The 6,886-nt window shown below is 39.3% G+C and overlaps 1 long non-coding RNA gene across 1 annotated transcript; it reads left to right on the top strand.

Moving 5' to 3' along the window:
• The first annotated feature begins 905 nt into the window (after positions 1-905).
• On the top strand, positions 906-2,831 carry LOC115777928 (uncharacterized). The gene is made up of 5 exons (XR_004019712.1): positions 906-965; positions 1,316-1,465; positions 1,746-1,874; positions 1,979-2,088; positions 2,270-2,831. It is a non-coding gene; the product is annotated as an uncharacterized LOC115777928 (long non-coding RNA).
• The last annotated feature ends 4,055 nt before the right edge of the window (positions 2,832-6,886 follow it).

Raw genomic sequence — 6,886 nt, 5'->3', positions numbered from 1 at the left:
GGGGAGACCTTGAATTGGCGCGTGAGCGCTAATTTAAAATTGGGAGGCTCCCATTGGCTGCCAGGTAGGGGCGGGACCATGGCCAGAAGTGCCGTACCAGAAATTTCTGTGGTGATACTACCTGGAAGAAGCTGAGCTAGCTCATTAGAGCTAACGTGGCTAAACAGTGTGGACCTTATCAAAGATATTTAGAGGATTACACAGCAGAGATTCCAAGGACTACCAAGTACAGATGGAAAGTAAAAGTAAGTAACAGATAATGAATTTGCTCGCACATAAAATTCTGTACTGCTCAGATGTTTCCAGTTAGGCTACATTAGCCGCATTAGTACGTTGGAATGTTAGCAGCTTGTAATCTTAAATGAAAGATTACATGGCTGCTACTGTTAAAGTTAGCATTTTTGTTTGACTATGAGTGACAGACTTGTAAGCTAATGTCCGAATGCAAGTTTGTGTGAGTTGTCTTTTACAGTGATTGTTACATAGCCAATGTAACCGGAAGTAAGTGAGCCGTAGTAAAAATGTTTATATGCAAGGAGTCTATTAAAACTGTTATGTTTTAATGTTTGATGTGTAAGATCTGAACATAGCTAGCAGCTAGCTGCTTACAATGCAGGTGAGATTTCTTTTCAATGAAGTTGGCAGAATAGGGAAAGTTGAATCTGGTTTTAATTTCAAAGACAATTGATACCCATGCATTATGTACAGTCTCATGTGGAGGCAACTTCCCAAAATATGTTGGGATGATCTTAAATGCACTCAGTATAACCCAAGGGAATGAAAGGACCTGAGTAATAATTGAAATTTATGTTTGAACACCCCACCTTTTCAGGATAGGGCAAGAACTACAGGACAACTCACGAGATCACATTAGTCAGCCCACAGCTTCCCATAGAGAAGTATCAGATGATGTCAACAGTAGGAGCTCTTCCACACCTAGGCTTTTGGATTCTGCCCTTCAACAGGTAAATATGCAAAAGCACAGTTTCAGTCTAAGTGGAATTGTTGTGTTGCCAGTATACATTCCCCCATGTATCTGGGTAATCTTCATATCCTGCTTGATTAAAGTTTAAGAATCTTTCCTAAATTGTGCTTTCAGCTCCCCAACTAGGTACATTATCATAAGCACCTGTCATATGCCACATCACTGACTTATTTTTCTCCCATGACACAATAAGCAGTTGAGGTGGAAAGCACTGAAGTTGTCAGAAAATTAAAGTTTACACTTACTCTGTTTATGATTTGATGATTGGACTTGACATAAAGGGAGTTAATTCATTCAGTTGTTCATTGTCTTTCTCTTGTTAAACTGTAGAATATCAGTCATGATGACATCAACACAGATGGTCACATGACTTACACTTCGACCAGTGGAGAGGAAGAACTCAACAATTCCAGCAGTGAAGATGAACTTGATAGTGAGAGCTCTTCCACGGACAGCCTGTTGGATATGGACATTCAAGAGGTACATTGGGGTAGGGTGGGGGAATACACTAGGCCAAGATTGTTAGCATAGTAATATGCTTCAGAGGGCCTTCAGTGACACTCTCACGGAAGTGTCAACAGTGCACACATTTTCCATACATTTAGTTAGAGGTTTGCTGTAATGGTTGAGCACATTCATACCACACTTATGTGCATTTTGAGCTATCCTCTAGCTGAACCAAAGTGTAGACAATGACAACATTGCTAACAAAAAGCAAAAGTTACATTTTTTTTATTCTCTTTCCTTTGTTCACATGTAGAATGATAATATAGATAACCACACTGACACAGAAGACCACTGGAGTAACACTTCCAGCAGTGAAAATGAAGATGATGAACTCGACACTGAGAAACCAACCACAAGCCAGTTGGATGTGGACGTCTCAGAGGTGAATGCACCATTCTATGGGTTAGTTTATATACGCTTCCTTTAATCTTTTAATTAATTACTTCAAGTTATCTTTTTCCCTTGTCAACTTGTAAAATGATGAAGCTCTGCCACATTCTGAAGAGGACTTGATTGGTGCTGCCATTGATGAAGCTGAAAACCATGCTGACGAAGACGTGATGGAGGGGAGTACAAGAGGAAATGAATTTCCAGTGGTATGTAGACAGTGGTTCAATAACACATTGTTAGTAGTTACTATTCGCACATTACATACAATTGGAACATTTGGAGATAGTACTACATAATAATAATGATGATAATACACACTGTATGTGTTAACTGTTACTCGTTCTAATTTATACATGCTTTTTCTATCTTTTTTTCCTATATCCATAGGGCATTGAAGACCACTCAGATGGTGACAAGCCCCTATATCCTGGTGCACCTGTTTCAAAGGGAGAAAGTTTATTGATGCTGATGTCCTATGTGCTGCGTAACAACTTAACAGGCAAAGCACTTACTCATTTACTGAAACTGTTCAATCTAATGTTTCCAGGTTTGATTCCACCCTCACATTCAATTCAGTCTTTTGTTGAAGAACTTTACTTTAGTAAAAGGAAAACAGAAAATTGTGAAATGCTAAATGAAAATGTCAGAGGTTTTGGTCACCCCCCGGTGCAAACAAGTATAAAAATGTCATATAGGCTTGCCATTGTGGAAATCTAAGCAACTGCTTTTGGTCTTAGAACCGTTTTTTGGTACATGGACTTGTGTATCACAGTCAAAACTATGACAGACTAAAGAAGAGACACAATAGTGCTGCATGCTTGAAAGATGGTACATTTTGTTTAATTTCTGACTTGGTTATTTTTAAACAAACATGTTCACATCAAATCCCTGCTTTTTGTTCATGTGGCAAACTATGTTGTGTTTTAGTTGAGGTACTTAGTAAATCAGACAGGCCTGTATTTAAAGATTCACACATCAGTGTACAAAGTACTTTCGTACATGTTGTGAAAAAAAGCTGAACTGTTAATGCTGTCTGGCCCTGACATGATCAAAACAAAATGTGTTCTTGTTGAAACAGCTGATGCTATGTACATAAACACCATTGCCAAGCCCTTATGAAAAGGGACTAGCTTGATCAATAAAGTCAAGTCAAAGGTTTTTCTGTTTTGTGTATGATTTTTAAGGTACATAAAGATAATGCAATTGAGCACACATACTATATACTGTAAAGTTTTAAACTCCAGCATTATATTATCAATATATAAATTCAATGTTAAGCATGAGTCAATGACTTGACCTTATATGCACTTGGAGCAAGATATAGTAAGTATTAGTACTTTGTGGCAGAAAGATGTAAAAGTATACTAAAGTATAAGTCCAAGTTTTAGTATTAAAGTATAAGTGTAAGAGAGCAGGACGTCAGCGCTGTCTTCATCTTTGAGACGTCTCATTTGTGAATGTGAGAGCAGGAAGAGAGACAGAGAAGCACGATGGCTGAATTCAGATGGATTCAAATGCTTTCATTCCTGATCCTGATGCTTCAGTTTTAAAGGTAAGAATACACAACACACTGTAAATGAATAACCTGCCACTAATGTTACATCATTCAGCCTCTGACTGAGACCTGTTTGGTTTGCAACTTCCTGAGTTTTGTTGAACTTTGGAAACCAGAAGTGAACCAACTATGAACATAACAGTCATATCCATGTTACACTTTATTTTCCAAATGATTTTCTCTTTTTCACAGCAGCAGCAACTGGACAAATTTACACATTAGTTGTCAGAGATGGTGATGAAGTGACTTTGTGGTCAGCCTGACTGTGGCAGGACTCAGTGGTGGTACAAAGGTTTAACATCCACTGACACCTACCAGCTGATTCGTGATGGGTTGATTGGAGAAAAAGACAAAAGTAAATCAGGACAGACTGAGAGTTACAGCAGACTGTTCTCTGCTTATAAAGACCATCACAGCTGATGATGCTGGTTGTTACACCTGCAGACACTTTACATCACTACACAACCAACAACAACATGCAGACTTTCATGTACTGGGAAATTAACAGAGTCTGGGCAGCATTTCGGCATTTGGCGAGACTGCACAACCAGATGGATGGGCTGTGTGGAACCGTACAGACTCACACTCAGTACCTGTTGGACCTGAGCCACAAGCTGGATGCTCGCAGTCCAGCTGCAAACGTGCTCGCAGGTGAAAAGGATAAGATCTGGAGATAAGGGTACGAGTCTGCACAGTGAGGATGGTAACCGAGCAATTTGGACCATTGGATTAACTGAGAGTGTCCCAGAAAAACTGAAGGCTGCCGAGAAAAGTAACAAGGCAGTCTGTCCCAAAACATTTGCATTATCAGGAATTCGGCTCCCTCAGCCGGCCTTGATAATCATATCTCTCCGGGTTGATGTGTCAGCAGATGCTCGTCCCCCCTCCTGACTCCATAATGCCCTGACCCCCTATATGCTATCAGAAATCTTGCACACGCACATCTGTACTTAAAAAGCAACTGTAATGGACGTTAAGCTTTGACTGTTATAATATATTCTTCATTTAAAAAAAATAGCTGTTATTGCCAGTATAAGTGGCTATAACAGCTTCTTCTCTGTTATAATGTGTAAGTTCTGTCATTTCAATGTTTTGTCCTGTGGTCTAGGTTGAGGCTTGTTTGCCTGCTTTAAAATCCTGTCTGGTCTCAGAATAATAACAAAAATGTGTTTCTAAAATTTTTATTTTTAGATAAAATGAATAGAAAGACTCTACCTGTCTCCAACTCCACCTTAAGAAGGAGGGCCCGTGTAGACGTAGAAAACCGACTTAAACAAATGCGGGATGACGCCACAAATTTAATTGACTTTCAGATGACAACAGAGAGGAACCTTGACCATGGACACATCAGTGAAGAGCATTTTCATGAAAGTCACACTGGAACTGATAATCCACACTGTCTAGACACTGAAACCGGTGCTGGTTTTAGTGAGCAAGATGGCATGGAGATAGATCTAGGCCTGTCTGAGGATTTTGAGGATGCTGCTTGTGATGTTCAGACTCAGACATCTGAGTCTGATCATTTTGATGATGAACTCCAAGACTCGGTTTCACTCTCTGACAGTTTATCCCACTGGGCCATACAATTTCGTATTTCCTTGGTCGCTTTGACAGCATTATTGGCCATACTTCGCATTTACCATTCTGATATTCCAAAGGATGCTAGGACACTCCTCAGAACTGAGACAGAATACTCAATTCTTGAAAGGGCTGGAGGACAGTACCACTATTTTGGCATTCTGGCTTCTCTTAGAAATACATTGTTAAAGTTCAAACACACGTTAGCAGACAGTTTCACTTTGAAGTTACAAATCAACATAGATGGACTTCCTTTGTTCAAGAGTTCTTGTCTGCAGTTGTGGCCCATCCTTGGTCTACTATTAAGTGTTCCCATGAAGGAACCTGTAGTTATAGGTTTGTTCTGTGGACCAAAGAAACCAAGTTCAGCAAAAGACTTCCTTGAAGACTTTGTTACAGAGTTACAACAGCTTGAAAATGGTTTTGATTTAGAAGGTAAACAGTTAAATCTCAAGCTGCATACAGTCATCTGTGACACACCAGCCAGGTCCTTTATTAAAAACACAAAGAACCACAATGCCTACCATGGATGTGACAAATGTGTGCAGCCTGGAAACTATGTTAACAGACGCATGACATACCCATGTGCAGACTATGCCCTACGGACAGATGAATCATTCACAAACATGGCCGATGAGAGTCATCATCATGAAGGACCACATCCATTTATTGGCAGTAGTGTGGGTAGGTTTCACAGTTCCCTCTAGATTACATGCATTTAGTTTGTTTAGGAGTTGTTAGAAGAATGCTACACATCTGGCTCAGGGGTCCTCTGAATTTTCGATTGCCTGCGAGCATAGTGGAAAGAATGTCAGCAAAACTGTTAGAAATGCGTTCCTTTATTCCTGTAGAGTTTGCACGGAAGCCCAGATCTCTGAGGGAATTGGATCGTTGGAAGGCCACAGAATTTAGACAGTTTCTCCTGTACACAGGACCTGTAATGCTAGGCACATTTCTGGATCAAAATATGTACTATAATTTCATGCTACTCTTCTCTGGTGTTGCTATTTTAGTTAGTCCTAGACTGTCCTGCCACACACAGTATGCCCGTACTTTGCTGAAATGTTTTGTTAGTCACTTTGGTGAAATATATGGAAAAGATCAAATTGTTTATAATGTACATGGTTTGGTCCATCTAGCAGGTGATGTGCAACTACATGGTTGTCTGGACTCATTTTCAGCATTTCCTTATGAAAATTATCTGCATAAGCTTAAAAAGCTCATCAGGAAACCAGAGTTCCCCCTTGCCCAAATAATCCGTCGATTGTCTGAAATTAGAATTATGGAAGCTCCTTTAAGTTGTACCTCTTTTAAAAAGCCACATTATGTTGGACCAATTATAGGTGGACTGTCAGTGAAAGCACAGTATGGTGAAATGACCTGTGATAAGTGGACTGTTAAGTTTCAACTGGGGATAATGTTTTTGTTATTGGAAATGATATTTGTTGTATACATAACATTGTAGAGTGCAGTGATGGAGTCTATGTGGTATACAAGGAATTCTCAGATAAATCTTTGTTCTTTGATTATCCATTTAACTCTGACTATCTGAATATTTATAAAATTTCACAAACATCAGATTCATTCAAGTGTGTTAAAGTGTCAGAGCTTGTTGTAAAATGTACTGTTTTGCCTCATAGAGATGGTTTTGTGGCCATACCAATGTTCATGCCTTTTAGGGACACATCAGATTTTTCTCTGTACCTGTCTATTGTCCTTGCTGGCAGTATAACTTAATAGCTATTAAGGCTGTTTTTTTCTAACAGGCATTTAAAATGTCGAGGATGATACCATTTTGTTATATTATTTTCTAAGCAAAGCAATTGTGGTAGTGTTGCTGGTTGCAGCTCTTTTTTTTGTTATTTGTTGTT

The sequence above is a fragment of the Archocentrus centrarchus genome, unplaced genomic scaffold (assembly GCF_007364275.1).
Source record: "Archocentrus centrarchus isolate MPI-CPG fArcCen1 unplaced genomic scaffold, fArcCen1 scaffold_86_ctg1, whole genome shotgun sequence".
Classification (NCBI taxonomy): Eukaryota; Metazoa; Chordata; class Actinopteri; order Cichliformes; family Cichlidae; genus Archocentrus; species Archocentrus centrarchus.
Note: the sequence above shows the minus strand (reverse complement) of the source record. Positions and strands in the feature narration are given on the sequence as shown.